At 41.8% G+C, this 24,916-nt stretch overlaps 1 pseudogene; it reads left to right on the forward strand.

The window, feature by feature from the left end:
• Positions 1 to 3,170: 3,170 nt before the first annotated feature.
• LOC132654528 (baculoviral IAP repeat-containing protein 1a-like) overlaps positions 3,171 to 24,916 on the forward strand; it is a 58,497-nt pseudogene continuing 36,751 nt past the window's right edge.

The raw sequence follows: 24,916 nt of genomic DNA on the forward strand, positions 1-24,916 counted from the left end.
AGGGATATCCACCTTGTTTGTTCAGGCAGGTCCTTTCACTGGCCTAAGGGTACCAGTTCTTTGGCGTGGCTGTCTGTCCAGATAGACCTAGAAATCCACCTGATTGTCTTTCTGTACTGCTGGGATCAGAAGCATGCATCACCATGGCCACTTCTTTTAGGTGGGTTTCAGGGGTTGAACTTGGCTCATCATGTTCTGGAGGCAAGCATATTCACCTCCTGAGCCATTTACACAGCCTAACTTTGTTTTTGCTTTTGTGCTCATGAAAATATTTTTTTTTCAGTGCTCAGTGACATAACCCAGGAGTCCTGGAACTATAGAAACAATAGTAAGACTCTTAGGTAGCAAAAATGGATTGAAGGGAGCTGTGGATGGGGTGGTTTGGGTGAGAATGACTCATAGGTTTGTGTGTTTGAATACTTGGTCCCCAACTGGTGGAACTGTTTTGAAGGGCTAGAAGGTGACTTCGTGTGACACAGGGATGGGCTTTGAGACTTCAAAAGCCTAACCATTCTCAGTGCACTCTCTGTTTCTTGCTCTCCTGCCTGTGGTTTGAGATGTGAACTCTAGGCTGTTCCTGCCATTCTGCTTTCACTCCACCATCAAGAACTCTAACCCTCTAGAGCCATGAACCCACTTAAATACTTTCTTCTATAAGTTGTGTGCCACTAACTTTTATACCACCAACTACTGGAAGGGTTGCTTTAGGTGAGCACCTTTGTAAGCCATTTATCAGGGAGATTGTTAAGCAGCTGCCTGTTACAGAGAGTGGCAGTTATGGCAGCTTCTCTGTGTGGGATAAGAAAAGGAAATGACTCAGCATCTTCCTGATGCTATTTATTGCCAACCCAAACCGTCCCAAGCAGGTGATGCTAAAGCATGGGTACTCCTTACTCCAGACAGCTGCTGAATGCTTCCCAGAAATCAGTCACACCCCAGCATTTCAGGCTACGAGTTCATCAACAGAACTGTGTGGATACAAAATTAGTTGCTCACGTATGCCATATGGAGGCTCAGTGTGCAGCCGTCATGAGCACTGATATCCACTGAGGTGAACATCGGATCTTTGTTTCTGCCCAAGGACTGTGGCTTGTGTAAGGAGAAACATGGCATTTTTCTCATGTTGCTGTTTTCAAATAATTGAATGACTGCATTACCTTTTCCTGTAAAACTGAAAATAGAGTGAATTAGAAGTTTGGTAGGGCTAAGGACATTGAGGAGAAATGGAAAGCCAACGAGTACTAATAGATACATTTCTTTCTTTTGGGAGTGGTAAGTTGTTTGAAAATCACTGATTGTACCAGTCTGTGAATGTCCTAAAATCTATTAACTGCATTGCAAAGAGGAGAATGTATAATGTGTGCATTGTGTCCCAATAACATTGTAATATTAATAGTGAAATGCTTGAAGGTAGGAATTTATGTGATCAACTGCATGATTGTGTCTTACCTGAACTACTAGAAAGGATGATAAGGTATCTGAATGGAGAACCTATCCCTGACCCCAGCTCTGAGGGAAGAAAGTTCATGAATATCTCCTTTTTGGCTGTTTGCAGGTGCTGAATAGAAACATTTGAATCACTGAGGCCTACTTACATATCTACTTTGAAACACTCTATTGTAGTGGTTCTCAACTTTCTTAATGCTGAGACCCTTTAATACAGCTCCTCCTGTGGTGACCCAGACATAAAGTTATCTTCGTTGCTACTTCACAAGTCCAACTTTGCTACTGTATGAATCTTAATGTAAATATCTGTGTTTTCTGATGGTCTTAGGCAACCCCTGTGAAAGGGGCCTTTGACCACAAGGGTTCGAGGCCCACAGGTTGAAAACCATGGATCTATAGGCTCTCTGGGGAATGTCAAGAGATGCAGCCTTCATTGAAGACACAGTATATTTGATAACCATTATGAATTATTTAAAAATCTTTTATGGGGTGTGATAAAAAGTTGATGATAAAGCAAATGAATTGTAGACGATAGTGGATGTACTAAAGTGTAACCTTCTACTTGCTTCATTCTGAACTGATAGGGTTTTAAGAACGTATTGTCTAGATAGCTCAGCAAGTAAAGGTACCTGTGTGGAAGCCTGATAACATGAGTTTGCTCTCTGGGATACACCTGGCAGAAAGAGAGACCTGATATGCACTTATACACACATACTTTCCAAATGTAATAAAAAGAATTTATTAAGTTATCTAAGATTTGGGAGAGCAAGGCATGAGGATTACCACAAGTTTAAGGCTAGCCAAGACTATATAGTAAGAGGGCTATAAGCTCTAAGCAGCTGGCACCTGCTTTCAGTATTATTACCCCTATTTTAGCAAAAAAGTAAAAATTAAGCCATGCAAGAGGAGAGGATTTAAGATGCTCTCAGAGGATATTTATTCATTTGTTTATTATTCTCTTTTGGGAGAAGTGAGTTTTAAGACAGAGTTTAGCTCTGGCTGTCCTGGAACTCGCTCTATAGACCAGAATAGCCTGAATCCAGGCTTCTGCTCCTGAGTGATGGCACTTGCTATTCCAGAGGCAGTGGAAATCCTCTTGCTTACTGCTACAAACTGTTGATGAAAAGTGTCCATTTGATTCAACTGGGAAGCACAGCCTCATTGCAGGAAGGAATCAGGTTGAACTGAAAGTTCCAGTTCATCAGCTAACCAGTGGGGGGGGGGGGGGGCTGGTTAGCTGAGATAAACAGGACTTAACAAATGGGAAATATTTTTATTTGGGTTACTCTAAAAACAAAACAAAAACCCAATTTTCAGAATTATTTTACTAGATACAAGATGGAGATAAGATAGACCAAAAATTGGCTTTGTTTCTTGATTGCTGGAGAAATCACATATCATGTTTGAAATTTTTTGCAAACCTCTATTTTCAAAGTTACTGGGGTTGGCTTGGGTGGGTGTTTGGAGTTAACTTTATATGTGGCTTTGAAGGACAGGAGGTTCTTTGGGAACTTGAAGTAGCCACTGACCAATAGATTATGATGGAATCACACAAGCTCAGTTTCACTTACTTACAGCCACGCGTGGAGCCCATGTCTGTCCCCCAGGATGGCCACTGGGGTGCTGGACTTGGACTTCACTGAGACGCCTGACCAGGCTTTTCCCTTGGGAAATCAGTTTTTGGTTTGTAAGCAGACTTTAATTTCTGTTACAGAGAGACATGGAATTCTGATATGTGAAACCTCATTGCAGGAAACCACCTGAGAAGAAGCAGGACTGTGACCTTACTGAAGGTAAAAGGAGCCCAGATGACCATTAGCAAAGCCAGTGCCTGACAGACACCCAAACCCTTAAGAGGATGCATGTGTTTGACTCAGCAATATTATTTCAGGAATTTACTCTGAGAAAACTTGAGGAAAGGTTTTGTTTTTAGCAGTTTGAACCCATCTTTGTTTATGAAGAGAAAAATGGCATAAATGCTCCATTGTAGGGGAGTGATTAGCCATTCAGAAGTCAATGAACTTAACAACAAACAAACAAACAAACAAACAAGCAACGAAAGCCCAAAGCAGCACAGGTAAAAGACATTGCCTTGCAAGCCTGAGATCAATCCCTGGGTTCCACTGTGGAGGGAAAAACCAGCCTCACAGACACACTGTGGCCTGGGTCGCCCACACTCACAAATCACAAACACTCACACACTACCTATTAGGGGGAAATCAAGGTTCCCTTCTTGGGTTCTTTGTGTTGTTAATTAAAAAAAAAAAGTAGAGAATCAGAGGAAGCACAGAGATCATTTTATTAGAGTTTCAGAGAAAAACTATGAGGCAGGCAAGGTATAAATCACAGCAGCTTCCAGACGGAGAGACATGGAGAAGAGGAGAGAAAGTTACGCCTTTGAGTTAGGACCCAAGGACATAGGCAAATTCAGCAGTGGAGTTCAACAAGCAATGTGAGGGTTGGGAGTGGAGGTCTTCAGAGAAATGGAGTCTAGAAAAAAAAAGGAAGAAAGAAATAGAAAAAAAGGGAAAAGTTACAGGCTTAAAGAATTTTATTTCTTTATCATTTATTTTGGGTGTAGGTGTGTTTTGTTTGCATGCATGTCTGTGCAAACAAGGTATATGCCTGGTGCCCATGGAAGCCAGAAGAGGGCGCTAGATCTCCCTGAACTGGAGTAGAGACCATGGTGAGCTGGGACTTGGATTTACTGGGAATGGAACCCAGGTCCTCTGGAAGAGCATCCAGTGTTTTTAACCCTCGACCCCCTAAGCTACAGTTTCCCTGTTAGAACGAAGAAAACTGGGCAGGCTTAGCAGTGCTGAGTGGTGAAAGCTCTGTAAATACAAATGTTATCCTCTGAGGAAATAATTATGCCTCCCAACTTAGCGTATCTTCTGGTAAGTCAGATTCCCTGTGGAATGGTCTCTTGGCTGGGTAACTGGCAAGGGACATTATCTGTAATGTTCTAATCCTTGGAGCAGATCAGAAAATCACAAGGGCAGGAAGTGCAAAAGGAAGAACTCAGATAAGAGGATAAAAATCCTGTTTGCTCAAGCCCTGACTGCAGGGCTGTCTCTAGTAGCTAGCAAACCAATAAATACGCAGTGGGAAAATGAGAATCGTTTACTCTTGCAGGAAACCCAGAGACTTGTTTCTCTTTCTACTATTACCCTGCTATGTTCCTGTACTGCCCATGGCTGTGCTGGCTGAGGTAGCTCAGAGGTAGGGCCTTTCCTGGTATACAAAATGTCCTGGGCTCAGTGCTTAACACCCACCCTGGACTACTGAAGGGACTAAGGGCTTGGTTAGTCCAAGCCTGTTAGGCAAAATAGAGGATCCGGGCTCGATCCCTAACAGCCACCCCAGCACAGGTATGTATTTATGTGTATGTGTATGCCTATGACTATGCTTATGTCTATGTCTATATCTATGTCTATGTCTCTGTCTCTATGTCTATATCTATGTCTGTTCCTGTCCTTGTCTATCTCTCTCTCTCTCTCTGTATATATATATATATATATATGTATATATATATATATATATATATATATATATATATATAGCTATCTGCTAATAGGACAATGCAACATTTTAACTTAGAGAAAAATAATTGATAAGATAAATTCTGTAGCAACTATAATAATAATTATGTTCTACTAATGTAATAATAGAATAGGGAATAGCGTAGAGGAGGTTCCACAGATTAACACGAAAGACAGCAGCAGTGGAGACTGGAAGCCCTGGGCTTCATTACAACCAAAGGAGCATGCTGAAGAAGAGCTAGCTTTGTGAGAACACTGGGAGAGGCAAATGTTGTGTGAAGTGTCATGCAGAGCTGCCCCTTTCCTCTCTTGGGTCTGGGTCACAGTCCAGGCAGCATTCTTAGCTGATTAGAATCTCTCCTTTAATAAACTATCTCCTTGCCTATAAACAACGGTGTGCTTCATACAACCCACTGTAAAGAGGTATAAGATCTTGGGAAGCTCAGTGGCTGCCTGCCAGACTCAAATCCTCCCCTGCATCTGGAGTTTGTAAGCAAGGGTGAGTAAAACCACTGAACTGGACCACCCATGGGTAAAAAAAAGTTTGTTTAGGAAATTAAAGTGCCAGGTGTTCACTTGGAGGCCAGGGAACAGTGGTGCAGAAAAAGCCCTGTCAATCTTAAGGGAATAGGGAGGAGAGGTGTGGCTCAAAACAGCCTGGGAGTTAGTGCAGGCTTTCGCTGTTCGGTTAACAGGAACTAGATGTCTGTGCCCCAGGTAGGTGACTGTTAGGGACAACTGGATAAAGAAAGTGGTGATTTTCCTGGTAAACAGAAAGGTGCCTTTGAGGTTCCTGAGGGATGCTGAATTTACCCTCTGGTTTACTCAATAAACTTCTGTTTCCCTGGCCAGAGTCCTGCCTGAGATAGGACATGGTTATTGGTACCACCACTGTGGGGGCCACTGTGGATCTAACACAGCTTACACGCAGAGCACTAGCCCTGACAAGTGAACGGAAGAGAACGGTTTTAAAGAACAGGGTAATTTTACCACATTGTCTCTACGAGGCTATGGGATTTCGTGTATATTTTTCTCTAACATGCATGGCAAATATGTGCCCACATCACAACAATGGGGCCATTATTCACATTTGGGACAGGTCTTGGTGATACAAACTGTGTAGCATCCTGTAGGCTGATGTGGTCTGTCTGTTTTCAAGCTCTTGGCCTTTAATTCACACAACTGAGAACAAAGGCTCTAAGATTTTCAAAAGAAGCAAAATTAGTTTATGTGGAGCAAAGTGAAGCTACAGATTAGAGCAGGATACACTGTCAAGATGCACAAATGGCTGTGTGAATGGGAGTTCTGACACACCCTGATTATTGCTTGTGCTTTCACTCATGGGGTTGAGGAAATGAGAAGTCGAGTTACAAGAAAGGAGACAGGTTCTTTGTTTTGTCTGACAGGCTGAATTTAACCAAGCCTTTAGTCCCTGAGCATGTCCTTCACATAACACATCTGACTTTCTTCATATGCATAAGTAATTATGTGAAAGATAAGATGCTCAATAGGGAACTTTCCATAAACGTGAGAAAGTAGTTTTACTTTCCTGTATATGCACCGCAAACCAGTGAGCAGGTGAGATCAGCCTGTCCATTCTCCCTTCCTAATGAATTGGTGCCACACTTGACTAGAGACTGTCTACACTTGACTGTCCAAAAGAGAAAAGAAAAAAAATCCAAAAGCACAGAAAGTGGCCCAATGAAAGTGGCAGGGTGACTGTGGTATGTGTAGGTTATTACAAGAGGGAGATGTGCACAACCCAAACCAAAGAGGGTCCCAGGGTAAACACCTTCCTGTGGCACCTGCCTGGGCCACAAGTTCTAGACCAGCATGGAATACATAGCATAACTCTATCTCAGAATACCAAACAAAGAAACAAAAGGTGGGCAGAGCCTTTATGGATGGAAACAGGCCTATTTGTCTTGTTCATAGCTGGTCCTCATGGCCTAGTCCACTTGCTTGAGACACAAGTCGACACAGCAATTATTTCTTCTTAGTGCCTTTGTTTTGACATATGGGGCAGGGGCATGAGTGTGTGTATCCCCATGTCCATGTGGAAGTCAGACGACAACTTGTGGGTGTCAGTTCTCTTCTTTCAATGTCCCGGTTTAGCTGCAAGTGTTTTTACTTTCTGAGCCACCTCATGGGACCGAAATTCATGTTCTTTATAGCAAAGCATTGCTATCACCATTATCTGTTTCCCTTTCTCTTTTAGAAGATGGCTGAGCACGGAGAGGCCTCTGAGGAGCCAGTTACTGAGTTTGATTATGATCATCTGCAAGAGCTCTCTGCTCTTCTCGGTGTGGATGCAGTGCAGCTGGCCAAGAGCCAAGATGAAGAAGAGAATAAAGCACGAATAAAAATGAAGAAAGGTTTTAACTCACAGATGCGCAGTGAAGCCAGGAGATTAAAGACTTTTGTGACCTATGACCCATATAGCTCATGGATGCCTGAGGACATGGCAGCTGCTGGGTTTTACCTTACTGGGGTGAAACTTGGGGTGCAGTGCTTTTGCTGTAGCTTAATCCTCTTTCACACCAGCCTCAGGAAATTTCCCATAGAAATCCACAAGAAATTTCATCCAGAATGTGAGTTCCTGTTGGGCAAAGATGTCGGTAACATTGGCAAGTATGACATAAGGGTGAAGAGTCCAGAGAAGACGCTGAGAGGCAGCAAAGCACAGTACCAAGAAGAGGAGGCCAGGCTGGAGTCCTTTGAGAAGTGGCCGTTTTATGCCCATGGGACCTCGCCACGTGGACTCTCCGCAGCCGGCTTTGTCTTTACAGGTAACTAACTGGGTCCCATTTTGTGAGGTTTTCTGTGGTGGTTAAGGGTTAGGTTCCATTTTGTGGGCAGTAAAATGTTGCTTTTCTTTACATATAGACCTTAAGAGTACCGGCAGTGGGCTGAGTGTGTAGCTAAGTGCTAGATCACCTAGTAGGACCTCCAAAGCCCTGGGCTGTGTCTATGGAGGATGGCCATGGCTGGGATGGGAGGTCCAGACTCAGGAGTGGGTCATTTAGGGCAGTGGGATGTGGCCAGCAATTCAGCCAGAGGGGACATGGAAGAGCAAGCATGCTGGGGTCTGTGTTGCTCTGGTTCAGTATGATCAGCTCCAAGACACACCTGGTGCCATCACTTCCCTGCATCTGTAGGTGAAAGGGACACTGTGCAGTGCTTCTCCTGCGGTGGATGCCTGGGAAACTGGGAAGAAGGAGACAATCCCTGGAAGGAGCATGCCAAGTGGTTCCCCAAGTAAGTGGATCATATTTTATGATTAAACTTTTAAATGTTTTACAGAGCAAAATAAAACTAGAGATAAAAGAGCCACATTGTTGGGGTATTCCCTTGAGTTCTGATCTTCCTCCTATCCTATATGGGGTCACCCCAGAACTTTTTAAGTGGTCACCTAGTGATAAGTTTGAATCACATGAACTTAGCTTTTTTTTCTATTTATAAAGTTATTATTATTATTTTTTTTGCTGGATTATTGAGTGATTTTATTGGCTTGATCCATAAAGGATATTTTTAATACATTCTTAGTTTTTTTTAATCATCCTTATAACCACTACTTTTTTTTGCCTTTCTTTGTCTAATTTTTATTTTTTATATTAATTACAGTTTATTTACTTTGTATCCCCGCCGTAGCCCTCTTCCTCATTCCCTCCTAAAGCCACCCTCCCTCCCTCCCTCCTTTCCTCCCTGCCCCTCCCTAAGTCCATGGTAAGGGAGGTCCTCCTCCCCTTCCATCTGACCCTAGCTTATCAGGTCTCATCAGTACTGGCTGCAATGTCCTCCTCTGTGGCCTAACAAAGCTGCTCCTCCCTGGGTGGGTGGGTGGGGGTTGTCAAAGAGTCAGCCATTGAGTTCATGTCAGAGACAGTCCCTGTTCTCCTTACTAGGGAAACCCACTTGGATGCTAAGCTGCCATGGGCTACATCTGAGCAGGGGTTCTAGGTTATATCCGTGAATGGTCCTTGGTTGGAGAATCAGTCTCAGACAAGATGACTGTGTCCAGATATATTTGGTCCTTATGGCGCTTCCATCCTCTCCAGGTCATACTTACTCCCTCTTCTTAAATATGATTCCCTGGACTCTGCCCAAGGTTTGGTTATGAGTCTCAGCATCTGCTTTGATATACTGCTAGGTAGAGTCTTTCAGAGGTCCTCTATGGTATGCTCCTGTCCTGTTTCTTGTTTTCTCCTACTTCCAATGTCCATCCCATTTGTCTTTCTAAGTGAGGTTTGATCATCTTACCCCGGAACCTCCTTCTTGTTAAACTTCTTTAGGTGTACAGATTTTAGTAGGTTTGTCCTATCTTATAGGCTTAGTATCCACTTATAAGTGAGTATATATCATTTGTGTCTTTCTGCTTCTGGGATACCTAACTCAGGATGATCTTTTCTAGATCCCACTATTTGTCTGCAAATTTCATGATTTCCTTGTTTTTAATTGCTGAGTAGTATTCCATTGTGTAAATGTACCACAATTTCTGTATCCGTTCCTCTGTTGAGGGACATCTGGGTTGTTTCCAGGTTCTGGCTATTATGAATAAAGCTGCTACAAACATGGTTGAGCAAATGTCCTTGTTGTGTATTTGAGCATCTTTGGATATATGCCTAGGAGTGGTATAGCTGGATCTTGAGGAAGCGCTATTTCTAATTGTCTGAGAAAGCACCAGATTGATTTCTGAAGTGGTTTTACAAGTTACATTCCCACCAGCAAAGGAAGAGGGTTCCCCTTTCTCCACATCCTCTCTACCATGTGTTGTCACTTGAGATTTTGATCTTAGCCATTCTGATGGATGTTAGGTGAAATCTCAGGGTCGTTTTGATTTGCATATCCCTGATGGCCAAGGAAGTTGAGTGTTACTTTAGGTTTTTCTCTGCCATTCTATGGTCCTCTACACAGAATTCTCTCTTTAGCTCCTTTTTGTTTACTTGATTTGTTGCTTTTTAACTTCTTTATTTCTTTATATATTCTGGATATTGGTCCTCTGTCAGATATAGGGATGGTGAAGATCCTTTCCCAGTCTGTAGGCTGTCATTTTGATTCTGATGACAGTGTCCTTTGTTCTACAGAAGATTTTTAGTTTGATGAGATCCCATTTATTGATTGTTATTCTTAGAGCCTGTGCTGTTGATTTTCTGTTCAGGACATCTATGTTCTCTGACAATGAGTTCTAGGCCCTTCCCCACTTTTTCTTCTCACCGATTTAGTGTGTCTGGTTTTATATTGAGGTCTATGATCCACTGGGACTTTAGTGTTGTTCAGGGTGATAAACATGGATCTATTTTCATTTTTCTGCATGTAGACATCCAGTTGGACCAGCACTATTTGTTGAAGATGCTGTTTGTGGTACAGCTTGAGATCAGGGATGGACATATCTCTAGATGATCTGTTGTTGTACAGGATCATTTCAGAGATTCTGGGTTTTTTGTTTTTCATAGGAAGTGGAGAATTTTTCTTTCAAGGTCTGTAAAGAATTATGTTGGTATTTGGATAGGAATTGCATTGAATCTGTATATTGCTTTTGGCAGGTTGGCCATTTTCACTATGTTAATCCTCCTGATCCATGAGCATGCGAGATCTTTCCATCTTCTGATATCCTCTTCAATTTCTTTCTTCAGAGATATGAAGTTTTTTTTTTTATTAAGGACAAAGTTTAATAAAGTAAAAAATATATAACATGATTCATAGAATAATATGCTCACAAAAATGAATCGAATTACATCACATATTATGGAAGCTGGCAAATCTCCCATCCCTGAAAGTGGTCTCACTACATAATCATTTTTTTTTTTCAATGCAGTTTATTCAGGAACCATGAACAATCCTCGGACCCTGGGGAAAGCCTGTCCACAGCTTAAATAGCCTCTGGGTAGCCAACCCAGGCGTGCCACGTGGGCAATGCAGATAGGTCCACATACATGGAAGCAAGCTAGATCCTCAGCCTTAGCCAAATGTGGAATTGTTCGTGACAGAGAGCACTCACCATCGGGAAGGTGGAAGGCGGAAACCAGCTCCATCTTTAAGGCATAGCATTCCGCAGCTCTCTACAGTTCCCCCTTTTTGTTTTAGACGCATCAGGCAAGAGTAGAGGTCTGATCTCTGATATTAGAAATAACTTGGGACTTTGTACCGATGTTCATTTAGGTGTCATCCACCCAAAGAGCATCAGACCCGTCCGATACCTTTTTCTCAGAGGCGGGACCTGGGGCATCAACCCGCATGCAATCAGACATGCTCTTCTCTGGGTTGAAAGCGGCTGACCCTGAGTGCAGTGCTTAGCCTCGCATCCTGAGCATAACATTTTAGCTTTTTATGGTAGCCAACCATGCTTGGGGAGAATGTCCTGCTTCAATGGCTGTAAAGGCCTGAATGATCATGGCTGCATCACACTGTTGTGAGACTCTAATCTTGCATATATACCACAGGCAAACCAAGGAGACCAACACCAGAAGGCCTGTTAACGATCCCATGCCTTCCCATTCCTTCAGATGATTCATGGCTGCAGCAATCCATGTTGATAATCCTGTGGCTAGTCCTGTGTCCACTCTGGTAGAATTTACTGTGACAATGGCCACTCTCAGCTGCTCCATCGTAGTATCGAATTCTCCAGTCCAATTACCTAAAATATAGCTAGACAATTGTTTAGACAGATTTGCAGCACAGGAAAAATTCTCATGTTATATGCTAGTGACACAAAGTCCAGCATACTTTCATTGACAGCCAGGTTGAGCGATTTGCTCCTGCAAGAGGTCAATCCTCTGATTGAACACCATCAAGCTTCCTTTTAGTTGAGCATTAATTCCTTTATGTACAACTAAGGCATGAGCTACATTGGCTAAATGATTATTCAGGGTCTGAGCAGTCTGCTCAGTATGACTCATGGCTAATGTCGCGGTGGTAGCTCCAACAGCCGCCAATGAGATGGTAGTAACAATGGTGGCTATTGTTCCAAGATCCCTTTTCTGTCTGAAGAGAGTCATAGCATGAGGGGCATCAATGGGCACAGGCACCCAGTGAGGCATGCGAGTAACCAGGGCATACCTAAATTCACTAGCACTCCAGCATTGGGCAAAAAAACAAGTATCATTACCACAACTACTTGGCTCTATCTGGCTAATAATGAATAAAAATGGGGGATATAGACAAACAGGTGTGGGCTTATAGGAAATATTATGAGAAGCCTTAACCCCTCGTTGGAACATCCTGCGTCAGTTCTAGAACTAGCAGTGGTGGTGTCCGAGGTCTGAGTAGGTTCAGGAGACCATTGCCCCCAGGGGCGAGACGTGCTCCATGCCAATTGACTAACTCCATGTTTTCCTCCACTTTTGAAAGTCATTTAAGGTTCTTAAATTATTTTTTCCCTTTTTTTTAAATTTTTCATCAATTACACTTTATTCATTCTGCATCCCCCCATAAGCCCCTCTCTTCTCCCTTCCCAATCCCACCCTCCCTCCTCCCTCTGCTTGCATGCCACTCCCCAAGTCCACTAATAGGTGAGGTTCTCCTTTCCTTTCTGATCTTAGTCTGTCAGTTCACATCAAAAGTGGCTGTATTGTCCTCTACTATGGCCTGGTAAGGCTGCTCCCCCCCAGAGGGAGGTGATCAAAGAGCAGGCCAATCAGATTATGTCAGAGGCAGTCCCTCTTCACATTACTATGTAACCCAATTGGACTCTGAACTGCCCTGGGCTACATCTGTGCAGGGGTTCTGGGTTATCTCCATGAATAGTCCTTGGTTGGAGTATGAGTCTCTGGGAAGTTCCCTGTGTTCAAATTTTCTTGTTCTGTTGCTCTCCTTGTGGAGACCCTGTCCTCTCCAGCTCTTACTATTTCCCAGTTCTTACCTAAAATTCCGTTCACCTGCCCAACAGTTGCCCATCAGGCTCAGCATCTGCTTTGATAGTCTGAAGGGCAGAGGCTTTCAGAGGCCCTCTGTGGTAGGTTCCTAGGTTGTTTCCTGTTTTCTTCTTCTTCTGATGTCCATCCTCTTTGCCTTTCCGGATGGGGATTGTACATTTTAGTTTGGGTCCTCTCTCTTGCTTAGTTTCTTTAGAAGCACAGGTTTTAGTGGGTTTGTCCTATGTTGTATGTCTATATGAGTGAGTATATACCATGTGTGTCTTTTTGCTTCTGGGACAACTCACTCAGGATGATCCTTTCCAGATCCCACCATTTACCTGAAAATTTCATGATTTCCTTATTTTTCATTGCTGAGTAATATTCCATTGTGTAGATGTACCACAATTTCTGCATCCATTCTTCAGTTGAGGGGCATCTGGGTTGTTTCCAGCTTCTGGCTATTACAAATAAAGCTGCTACAAACATGGTTGAGCAAATGTCCTTTTTGTGTACTTGAGCCTCTTTTGGATATATGCCTAGGAGTGGTATGGCTGGATCTTGAGGAAGCGCTATTCCTAGTTGTCTGAGAAAGTGCCAGATTGATTTCCAGAGTGGTTGTACAAGTTTTCATTCCCACCAGCAGTGGAGAAGGGTTCCCCTTTTTCCACAACCTCTCCAGCATGTGTTGTCACTTGAGTTTTTGATCTTGGCCATTCTCATGGGTGTAAGGTGAAATCTCAGGGTTGTTTTGATTTGCATTTCCCTAATGGCTAGTGAGGTTGAGCATTTCTTTAAGTGCTTCTCTGCCATTCGGTATTCCTCTACAGAGAATTCTCTGTTTAGCTCTGTTCCCCATTTTTTAAGTGGATTACTTGTTTTGCTGCTTTTCAGCTTCTTTAGTTCTTTATATATACTGGATATGAGTCCTCTGTCAGATAAAGGGTTGGTGAAGATTCTTTCCCAATCTGTAGGTAGTCGCTTTGTTTTGATGATGGTGTCCTTTGCTTTAGAGAAGCTTTTCAGTTTCATGAGGTCCCATTTATTGACTGTTGCTCTTACAGCCTGTGCTGTTGGTGTTCTGTTCAGGAAGTTTTCCCCTGTACCAATGAGTTCTAGGGTATTTCCCACTTTTTTTTCAAGTCAATTTAATGTGTCTGGTTTTATGTTGAGGTCTTTGATCCACTTGGACTTCAGTTTTGTGCAGGGTGACAAGTATGGATCTATTTTCATTTTTCTACATGTAGACATCCAGTTAGACCAGCACCATTTGTTGAAGATGCTATCTTTTTTCCATTGTATGGTTTTGGCGTCTTTGTTAAAGATCAGGTGTCCATAAGTGTGTGGGTTTATTTCTGGGTCCTCTGTTCGGTTCCATTGATCCACCATTCTGTTTCTATGCCAGTACCATGCAGTTTTTAAAACTGTTGCTCTATAGTACAACTTTTGATCAGGGATGGAGATACCTCCTGAAGATCTTTTATTGTAGAGGATTGTTTTAGCAATTCTGGGTTTCTTGTTATTCCATATGAAGTTGAGAATTTTTCTTTCCAGGTCTGTAAAGAATTGTGTTGGTAATTTGATGGGCATTGCATTGAATCTGTAGATTGCTTTTGGTAAGATGGCCATTTTTACTATGTTAATCCTACCAAGCCATGAGCATGGGAGATCTTTCCATCTTCTCATATCTTCTTCTAATTCTTTCTTCAGAGATTTGAAATTTTTTTCATACAAGTCTTTGACTTCCTTGGTTAGGGTTACTCCGAGGTACCTTATGTCATTTGTGAAGTTTTTTTCAAACAGGTCTTTCACTTGCTCGGTTAGAATCACACTGAGGTACTTTTATGTTTTTAGTGGCTATTGTGAAGGGTGTTGTTTCCCTAGTTTCTTTCTTGGCCCTTTTATCTTTGTTATACAGGAGCGCTTCTGAGTTTTTGTGTTAATTTTGTATCCAGTCACTTTGATGAAGGTGTTTGTTAGTTGAAGGAGTTCTCTTGTTGAATTTTTAGGGTCACTCATGTATACTATCATATCATCTGTGAATAGTAATACTTTGACTTCTTCCTTTCTGATTTGGATCCCCTTGATCTCCTTTATTTGTCTTATTGCTCTAGCTAGGACTTCAAGTATAATGTTGAAGCGATATGGAGAGAGTGGGCAGCCTTGCCTTGGCCCTGATTTCAGTGGGATTGATTTAAGTTTCTCTCTGTTTAGTTTGATGTTGGCTGTAGGCTTGCTCTATATTGCCTTTATTATGTTTAAGTATGTACCTTGTATCCCTGGTCTCTCCAAGACTTTAATCATGAATGGGTTTTGGATTTTATCAAATGCTTTTGCAACATCTAAGGAGATGATCTCGTGGTTTTTCTCATTCAGTTTGTTTATATTGTGGATTACATTGATGGATTTCTGTATATTGAACCACCCTTGCATGCCTGGGATGAAGCCTACTTGGTCATGATGGATGATATTTTTTTGTGTTCTTGGATTCAGTTTGCAAGTATTTTATTGAGTAGTTTTACATCAATGTTCACAAGAGAGATAGGTCTGAAATTCTCTTTTTTTGTTGGGTCTTTGTGTCGTTTAGGTATCAAGGTGACTGTGGCTTCATAGAATGAGTTTGGTAATGTTCCTTCTGTTTCTTTTTTGTCAAATAGTTTGAAGAGAATTGGAGTTAGCTCTTCCCTAAAGGTCTGGTAGAATTCTGCACTGAAACCATACGGCCCTGCCTTTTTTTTTGGAAGGAAGACTGTTGATGACTGCTTCTGTTTCCTTGGGGCATAGAGGACTTTTCAATCTTTCTGCCTGATCTCTATTTAACTTTGGTAAGTGCAATCTACCAAGAAAATTGTCCATTTCATTTAGATTTTCAAATTTTATTGCATATAGGCTTTTGTAGTCAGACCTAATGATTGTTTGGGTTTCTTCAGTGCCTGTTGTTATGTCCCTCTTTTAGGTTCTCTATGCCCTTTATTTAGTTTGGCTAAGGGCTTGTCTATCTTGTTGGTCTTCTCAAAGAATCTGCTCTTGGTTTAATTGATTCTTTGAATTGTTTTATTTGTTTCTAATTTATTGATTTCTGACCTGAGCTTGAATATTTCCAGCTGTCTACTACTCTGGTGTATTTGCTTCTTTTTTTTCCTAGGGCTTTCAGGTGAGCTATTAAGTTGCTTGTATAGGATGTTTCAAATTTCTTCTTGCAGGCACTTAGTGCTATGAGCTTTCCTCTCGGCGCTGCTTTCATTGTGTCCCATAAGTTTGGATATGTTGTACCTTCATTTTCATTGAATTCTAGGAAGTCTTTAATTTCTTTCTTTATTTCTTCCCTGACCCAGCTATCATTGAGTAGGGAGTTGTTCAGTTTTCATGAATGTGTAGGCTTTTTGCTATTTCTGTTGTTGTTGAGGTCCAGCTTTATTCCATGGTGATCAGATGGGATATAAGAGATTATTTCAATCTTCTTGTATCTGCTGAGGCTTGCCTTGTGAACAACTATATGGTCTATTTTGGAGAAGGTTCCATGAGGTGTTCAAAGAAGGTATACTCTTTTGAATTTGGGTGAAAAGTTCTGTAGACATCTATTAGGTCCATTTGATTTAGGAGCTCTGTAGGTGCCCTTATTTCTCTGTTTAGCTTCTGTCTGGATGATCTGTCCCTTGGTGAGAGTGGAGTGTTGAAGTCTCCCACTATTAAGGTGTTGGGATGGATGAATGATTTTAGCTTTAATAATGTTTCATTTACAAATGTAGGTGGTCTTGTATTTAGGGCATAGAAGTTCAAAATTGTGATGTCCTCCTGGTGGAATTTTCCTTTGATGAAAATGAAGTGCCCCTCCTCATCTTTTTTGATTAATTTTGGTTGAAAGTCTATTTTATTAGATATTAGGATAGTTACCCTCAGCTTGTTTTCTGGGTCCATTTGCTTGAAAAACATTTTTCTAGCCCTTTACTCTGAGGTAGTGTTTATCTCTGTTGCAAAGGTGTGTTTCTTGGATGCAGCAGAATGTTGTATCCTGTTTCTGCAACCATCCTGTTAGTCTGTGTCTTTTTATTGAAGATTTGAGTCCATTGATGTTGATGGATAATAGTGACCAATGACTGTTAGTTCCTTTTATTGTGGAATTGGTGGTCTTACTGTGATTCTTTGCTTGTTTTCTTGTAATTTTTGTTGGGAAATTATCTGTATCCTCTGTTTTCTTGAGTGTAGTGTTTTCATTGGATTGGAGTTTTCCTTCTAATATCTCCTATAGGGCTGGCTTCCTGTGTAGATATTGCTTAAATTTTGTTTTGTCATGGAATGGTTTGTTTTCTCCGTCTCTGTTGATTGAAAGCTTTGCTGGGTATAGTAGTCTGGGTTGACATCTGTGGTCCCATAAAGTCTGCATGACATCTGCCCAGGTCCTTCTGGCTTTCATAGTTTCTGATAAGAAGTTTTGTGTGTTTCTGATAGGTCTACATTTATATGTTACTTGGCCTTTTTCCCTTGCTGCTTTTAATATATTTTCTTTGTTCTGTAGATTCAGTGTTCTGACTATGATGTGACATGAGGAATTTCTTTTCTGGTCTAGTCTATTTGGTGTTCTATAGGCCTCTTATATATTTATGGACATCTCTTTTTTTAAGTTGGGAAATTTTTCTTCTATGATTTTCTTGAAGATATTTTCTGGACCTTGGAGCCTGGTATGGACTTTTTTTGTCTATTCCTATTATTCTTTGATTTTGCCCCTCTTCACAAGAAAATCATAACAATCAAAAAACTAGTATGACCCAAAAAAAAGGAGTGTGTTTTGTGTTGGCAAGTATTCCTGGGCATAGGCCTGCCCTGACATGTGTGGTTATACCCAGGGACACTGCACTGGAGACTGATTGTCCCCTCATCAGCAGGGATCAGTTGGAAATAGCTTCTTGGTTAGGGTCCTTGTGTCCACTTCCTTGCTCAGTGCTGGGTCTCCATCTGGCTGGGACCTACTCAGGTCTTGTGTTTGCAAGTATTTTTCCTGACAGTATTAGTGATGTATAAAGTCCAATAATTTGAGAGGTTTTATCAAGTGGTCTTTGCAGTGTAGAACATCTCTGTGTATAGAGTTTTTTAATAAAGAAAATTTTCTTTTATTTAAATTCATTTGCATTACATCATAAGGGTGACCCTTCCCTCCTCTCCTCCCAATCTCCTCTCCCCCTCCTTTCTTCTTCCACTCTCCCTTTTCTTCCAGAAAATGAGAGTCCTCTTCCCTTTTATCAGCCCTCCCCAAGACATCAAGTCACATCAGGACTGAGCATATCCTCATCCACCGAGGCCAGGAAACGCAGTCCTGCCACGGGGAGCTGATCCAAACCAGGCAATAGAGTTCATGTTAAAAGTTTTCTGTGTGTGTGTGTTTTATTGATTCTAATTCTGTTTATATGCCTTGCACCATTTCCTTCATCTTTTTGAAGGTAGATTCCTGTCTCTGTATGATGGCCTCAATTATTTTGGCTTGTTTCCTCTCTATATTCCAGTAACTGTGCCACTACTTGTGCCTCTTTTTGTTTGGCTATATTTGACTGTGTTAGAAGTTTTCTGTGTGTGTGTGTGTGTGTGTGTGTGTTTCATTGATTCTAATTCTGTTTTTATACCTTGTACCATTTCCTTCATCTTTTTGGATGTAGATTCCTGTCTCTGTATGATGGCTTCTATTTTTTTGTTCGTTTTCTCTCTATATTCCAGTAATTATGCCTCTTTTTGTTTGGCTCTATTTGACTGTGTTTCTTTGAGAGTTTTGTTCATTTCCTCTTTATTTGCCTCCACTTGTGTGGCCAATTCTTTTGAGAAATGTGTTCATTTCCTCTTTAACTATCTCTATTTGTATGGTATTTCTCTGAGAGACCTGTTTGTTTCCTCTTTATGTGCCTCTAATAACTGGATAAGCATAGCTTTACAGTCATTTTCCTGTGTTTTAGATGGATTAGATAGCCATTGATTTGGGGGGTTGCTGGTGAAGCCATAATGTCCTGATTTTTGTTGGATGTGTTCTTTCGCTGACCTCTGGCCATTTGCTTATCTGTTACTGTCACTGTTTGTTCCTGGATTCTGCAGTTCAGACTGTACAGTATTTCTCTGGAGTCTGGAGAATTCTTCAGGAAGATGAGAGAGGTCCAGTGGATTCAGCATGTGCATTGGTGTTTCAGATGTACCTGTGGGAGGAAAGTCCAAGGGTGCAGCAGGACAAGTTTGGGCAAGCGTGTGCGTTTGCACGTGGGTGGAAGTGTACCTTGAGGGACAGAGAGGTAGATAATGTAGAAGCCTTGAGTGTGTGGGAGGGGTGCTGCCTTGCAGGCACCAAAGGGGTTGCAGGCACTGAAAGTGTCACACATGCTGGTGATAATTGCTTATGTAAATTCCCTGAGTACCTCAGTGGCCTACAGGCTACTGGTATCTGGCTCTGTCTGAGATCCAGATGTTATTTGCCTGAACTCCACTGGTGGACCCCGTAGAGCAGGATTCAATGTCCCAAGAATCCCTCTGTTTCCCATAGTGGATGGATGGGTGAGAGGGATCTGATGACCAGCTGCTATCTTAGAAGGACTCTGGATCTGGGACTCTGCAGGGACTTGAGGGCACACTCTCTCTCTAACAGGTCAATTCGGCAAGCACCTTGGTACCCCTGCTCTCTACTCCCAGGTTTGAACCTGCTGAGTCAAACATGGGAGGATGAGCTCTGTCAGCTCAGTGGTGCTGCAACCATTGAACTAGGGAGTCCAGCCGCAGCCTCAGAATGGGAGGTTGGTCGTCCAGGTGCCTGCTGGGAAGTCCTGGGGGACCACAACAGTGGTCCACAGACCTAGGTGGCCTGGTGCCTGGTGTACCTGGTTCTTTTGGTGGCTCTATGGCCGGTTATCCTCCACTGAGGGGTTCGGCGGCCCATACAGTCACTGGCTAGCTGGCCCTGCAGAGTCTGTACAGCTGCTTGCACACCCAGGACCTGGGACCGGGAAGGATGGTACCTTGGATCTGGGACTCGGAAGGTGGGTATGGCTGGCAGCCAGGTGGCTGAGGAGCTAGGAGCTCTGCCTCTGCTGTCTCAGTCCCCAGGCAGAGTTCTGTGCTGAGAGTCTCTGGCACTGTGGGCCAACTCTGAGGGGAGGGAGGCCCAAAAAACGGAAGTGCAAGGGGTTCAAAAGTTCAATTCTCTCGGTCCCCAGAGAAGTCCTTGGGTGACCTGAATCTAAAGGTCTCAACTCATGTGATGCCCCCTCTTGTTCAGGAAGCCTCAATGGCGATTTTCAGGCTTTAGCTGCCCCTCCACTCACCAATTTTGGAGTTTCAGGTCCTCAGCCTCTCAGATACTATGCTGCTGGTCACTGCCATCTTGGATCCCCCTTGGGGTTTTGGGTTTTGTCAAAGGCATTTTCACCATCTAATGAGATGATCATGAGTTGTTGTTTTTTTCCCTTCAGTTTGTTTATATGGTGGATTATGTTGATGGATTTTCATATGTTGAACCATCCCTGAATTTCTGGTATGAAGTCTGCTTGATCATGGTGGATGATATTTTTGATGTGTTTTTTGATTCAGTTTAAGTATTTTATTAAGTATTTTTGAATCAATGTTCATAAAGGAGATTGATCTGAAATTCTCTGTTGGGTCTTTGTGTGGTTTCTGTATCAGGGTAACTGTGGCCTCATAGAATGAGTTTGGCAATATTCCTTCTGTTTCTATTTTGTGAAGTAGTTTGAGGAGTATTGGTATTAGTTCTTCTTTGCAAGTCTGGTAGAATTTTGTGCTAAAACCATCTGGGCCAAGGCTCTTTTTGGTTGGGAGGCTTTTGATGATTGCTTCTATTTCCTTAGTGGTTATAGGTCTATTTAAATTGTTAACCTGATCTTGAGTTTACTTTGGTAAGTGGTATCTATCAAGAAAATCATCCATTTCATTTAGATTTTCTAATTTTGTGGCATACATGTTTGGAAGTATGATCTAATGATTCTTTGGATTTCCTCGGTTTCTGTTGTTATATCCCCTTTTTCATTTCTGATTTTATTAATTTGGATACTCTCCCTCTGTCTTTTAGTTAGTTTGGTTAAGGGTTTGTCTATCTTGTTGATTTTCTCAAAGAATCAGCTCTTGGTTTTGTTGATTTTCTGTATTGTTCTCTTTGTTTCTAGGTTATTGATTTCATCCCTGAGTTGGATTATTTCCTGATGCTTACTCCTCTTGGGTGTGTTTGCTTCCATTTTTCTAGAGCCTTCAATTGTGCTATTAAGTTGCTTGTATAAGCTCTCTACATTCCTTTATGAAGGCACATAGTGCTATGAACTTTCCTCTTAGTACTTTTTTTATTGTGTCCCATAAGTTTGGATATGTTGTGCTTTCATTTTCATTGAATTCTGGAAAGCGTTTAATTTCTTTATTTCTTCCTTGAGCCAGTAGTCATTAGCTATAGAGTTGTTCAATTTCTGTGAGTTTGTAGGCATTCTATTGTTTCTGTTATTGTTGAAGTCTAGCTTTAATCCATGGTAGTCTGATAGAATACAAGGTGTCATTTCAATTTTCTTTTATTTGTTGAGGCTTGCTTTGTATCTGAGAATGTGGTCAGTTTTAAAGAAGATTCCAAGAGGTCCTGAGAAGAAGGCATATTCTTTTGTGTTTGAGTGAAATGTTCTGTGAATCTCTGTTAGGTCCAATTGACTCATTACGTCAATTAGTTTCATTATTTCTCTGTTTAGTTGCTGTCTCGATGATCTGTCTTTGGTGAGAGAGATGTGTTGGAAACCTCCCACTGTTAACGTGTAGGTTTCAACGTGTGATTTAAGCTTTAGTAATGTTTCTTTTATGACTGTGGGTGCTCTTGCATTTTGGGCATATATGTTCAGAAATGAAATATAATCTTGGTCGATTTTTCCTTGGATGAGTATGAAGTAACCTTCCTCATCTCTTTTAATTAATTTTGGATGAAAGTGTATTTTACTAGATATTAGAATAGCCAATCCAGCTTGCTTCTGTGACCATTTACTTGGAAAACCTTTTTCCAGCCCTTTATTCTGAGGTAATGTCTATCATTGTTGCTGAGGTGTGTTTCTTGTTAGCAACTGAATGAGGAGTTCTGTTTACATATCCATTCTGTTAGCGTGTGTGTTTGAGTGTGTGTGTGTATGTTTAACAGGGAGTTGAGGCCATTGATGTTGAGAGAGATTGATGACCACTGGTTGTTGATTCCCATTATTTTGATGGTGGTGGTGGTTTTTGTGGTGCTGTGTGTGCGTGTGTGTGTGTGTGTGTGCCCCTTCCCTGTTTTGGTTTATTGTTGTGGGGTTATTTGTTTCCTGTGTTTTTCTGGGTGTGATTGGCCTGCTGGGGTTACAGTTTTCCCTCTGTAGTTTTCCTTCTGTAGGGCTGGATTTGTGGTTAGGTATTGTTTAAATTTGTTTTTATCATAGAATATCTTGCTTTCTCCCTCTATGTTGATTAATGTTTTGCTGGACATATTAGTCACGGCTGACATATGTGGTGTCTTAGTGTCTGTAACATAGCTGCTCAAGCCCTTCTTGCTTTTAGTGTATCTGGTGAGAATTCAGATTTAATTCTGATAGGTCTGCCTTTTTATATGACTTGGCCTTTTCCCCTTTCAGCTTTCAATATTCTATTTTGTTCTGTACATTTACTGTTTTGATTATTATGTTATGGGAGAATTTTTTTTTCTGGTCCAGTCTATTTGGTGTTCTGTAGGCTTGTATATTTATACGCACCTCTTTCTTTAGGTTGGGGAAGTTTTCTTCTATGATTTTGTTGAAAATATTTTCTGGGCCTGGGAGCTTCAAGTCTTCTCCTTCGATTCCTATTATTCTTAAGGTTGGTCTTTTGCTATTGTCTCAGATTTCATGGATGTTTTGTGTCAGGAATGTTTTATATTTAACATTTTCTTTGGCTGATGAATCGATTTCTTCAATAGTATCTTCTACAGCTGAGATTCTCTCTTCCATCTCTTGTATTCTGTTGGTGATGCTTTTATCTGTAGTTTCTGTTCTCTTCCCTAGGTTTTCCATCTTCAGGATTGCCTCAGATTGTGTTTTCATTATGGCTTCTATTTCCCTTTTTAGGTCTTGGACAGTTTTATTCTTTTCCTTCTCCCATTTGGCTTTTTTTTTTCTGTGTTTCTTTGAGGGATTTATTCAATTCCTTTACCTGTTTGATTGTATTTTCCTGAATTTCTTTGAGGGATTTATTCACTTCTTTTAAGGCCTTAATCATTTGTTTTCACAACCTCAGATTTAAGATTGTTTTCTTGTGCTTCTGGTGTGATAGTATTCCCAGGACTTGCTGTGGTAGGATAGTTGGGTTTGGGTGATGTCACATAGCCCTGGGATTTGTTGCTTGTGTTCTTGCACTGATTCTTAGTCATTTGGTTGACTTTGGTATTAGCAGGTCTGGTGGTCTCTGATGGTAGCAGGTCTCTGGAGTTATAGGTGGAGATCTTGGTCCCCGATGGCCTCAGTCTTCTGGTTGTCCTACTCCTCCCTGATCCATGCGGTTCTGCTACTCCCTGATCCTCGATGTTGCTCTCTGATCAATGCTGATCTCCAAGGCCACAGATTGGAGCGGGTCCCGGTAAATGGCACAGGCTGGGGAAACTGAGGTTTAGTGCTCATAGGGAAGTGGAGCTCAAGCACTCTGGGCAGACCAAATCACTATTACTGGCAGGCCACTAGATGGGGAAGTGTAGTGGAGGTTTCACCTGTTGGTCCCTGATCTGTGCTGGTCTCTAGGGCTGCAGATTGATGTGGGTCCTGGGAAATGGAACAGCCCCAGGAACTTGGAGTATATTTTAATTATATTTTTAATTATAGATGTGAATTTCTTCAAAGCAAGAAATCGTCAGAGGAAATTGCCCAGTATATTCAAAGCTACGAGGGATTTGTTCATGTAACGGTAATTTACAAGGGCCATTTCTAATAGCATATGTTTGTTACCTAATAATATGTGATTCATCAGGGTGATGTTCATTTCTGTTTGCTTGTTTGTTTTCCCAAATACTCTGTATTTTTCTTCCTTTCTCTTGTCATTGTCCTGCCTCTTCTCTGCAGAGAGGAAAAAAAACTCTTGTCTTGTGAAGCTGGAACCACTTAAGACAGTTTCCAGGCTGGCTTTGGGTTGATTCTGCTGCCTCCTTCGTCTTCCCTCTGAGTGAGTCCACTCACTACTCTAGCTATCTCCTGCCACCTCCATCTGGATGTCTGATTCAATTTTCTGTCTAGTACATGGCAGGGGCAGGGTACTCAAAGCTGGCTCCTGAACCTGGTTATTTACACCCTTAAACTAGTAAGGACATCCTAGTGGCAAGCAGTGGGAGCCCACCTCAAACTGAAGCCAAAGGAGACTGTATTGTGTGACTGGGCATGGGCTGACAGTTGGGGTGCAGTTTTCTTAGAGGGAGAGCTGCTTAATTGGAGAGGTTCTTTTGATCGAGGCTCCCTTCCCATATCTCAGTTCCTCATGAGTCAAAATACACCTCTGTATGTAACTGCAGTTCTGTGGTTGAGCAGGGTGTATGGTAAGAGTGACCCTGAGAAGCTTCCATTTCACTGATGTTTGGCACTGCATAAAAGTTTACAAGATCAATAGAAATCAAACCAAAATTAAAGGGCTGCTTTGCTCAAATTCTGCTGCTTGAATGAAAATTCACTTCAGTTTGGGAAGACCTTATGTTGCAGGCCACAGATAGATGTATATCTTGTAAGTCAGCCAATCAGGCAGTAACCTGAATTTCTTTCCCCAGGGAGAACATTTTGTGAATTCCTGGGTCAGAAGAGAATTACCTATGGTATCAGGTAAAACCTCAGGCACATTCCAAAGGCTTTGTTTGGTTCTTTCTTTTTGTGTTTCTCTCTCTCTCTTTCTCTGTCTGTATTTCAGTCTCTGTCTCTCTTTCTCTCTGTCTCTCTGTCTCTCTCTCTCTCTGTGCATACGCTACATATATACAGGTGCTTTTGGAAGCCAGACAAGGGCATCAGATCCCTTCGAGGTGGAGTAACAGGCATTTGTGAGCTGTCTGATGTGGGTGCTGGGAACCGAACTCAGGTCCCCTAAAAGAGTAGAAAGTGC

The sequence above is a fragment of the Meriones unguiculatus genome, chromosome 6, assembly GCF_030254825.1.
Source record: "Meriones unguiculatus strain TT.TT164.6M chromosome 6, Bangor_MerUng_6.1, whole genome shotgun sequence".
Taxonomy (NCBI): domain Eukaryota; kingdom Metazoa; phylum Chordata; class Mammalia; order Rodentia; family Muridae; genus Meriones; species Meriones unguiculatus.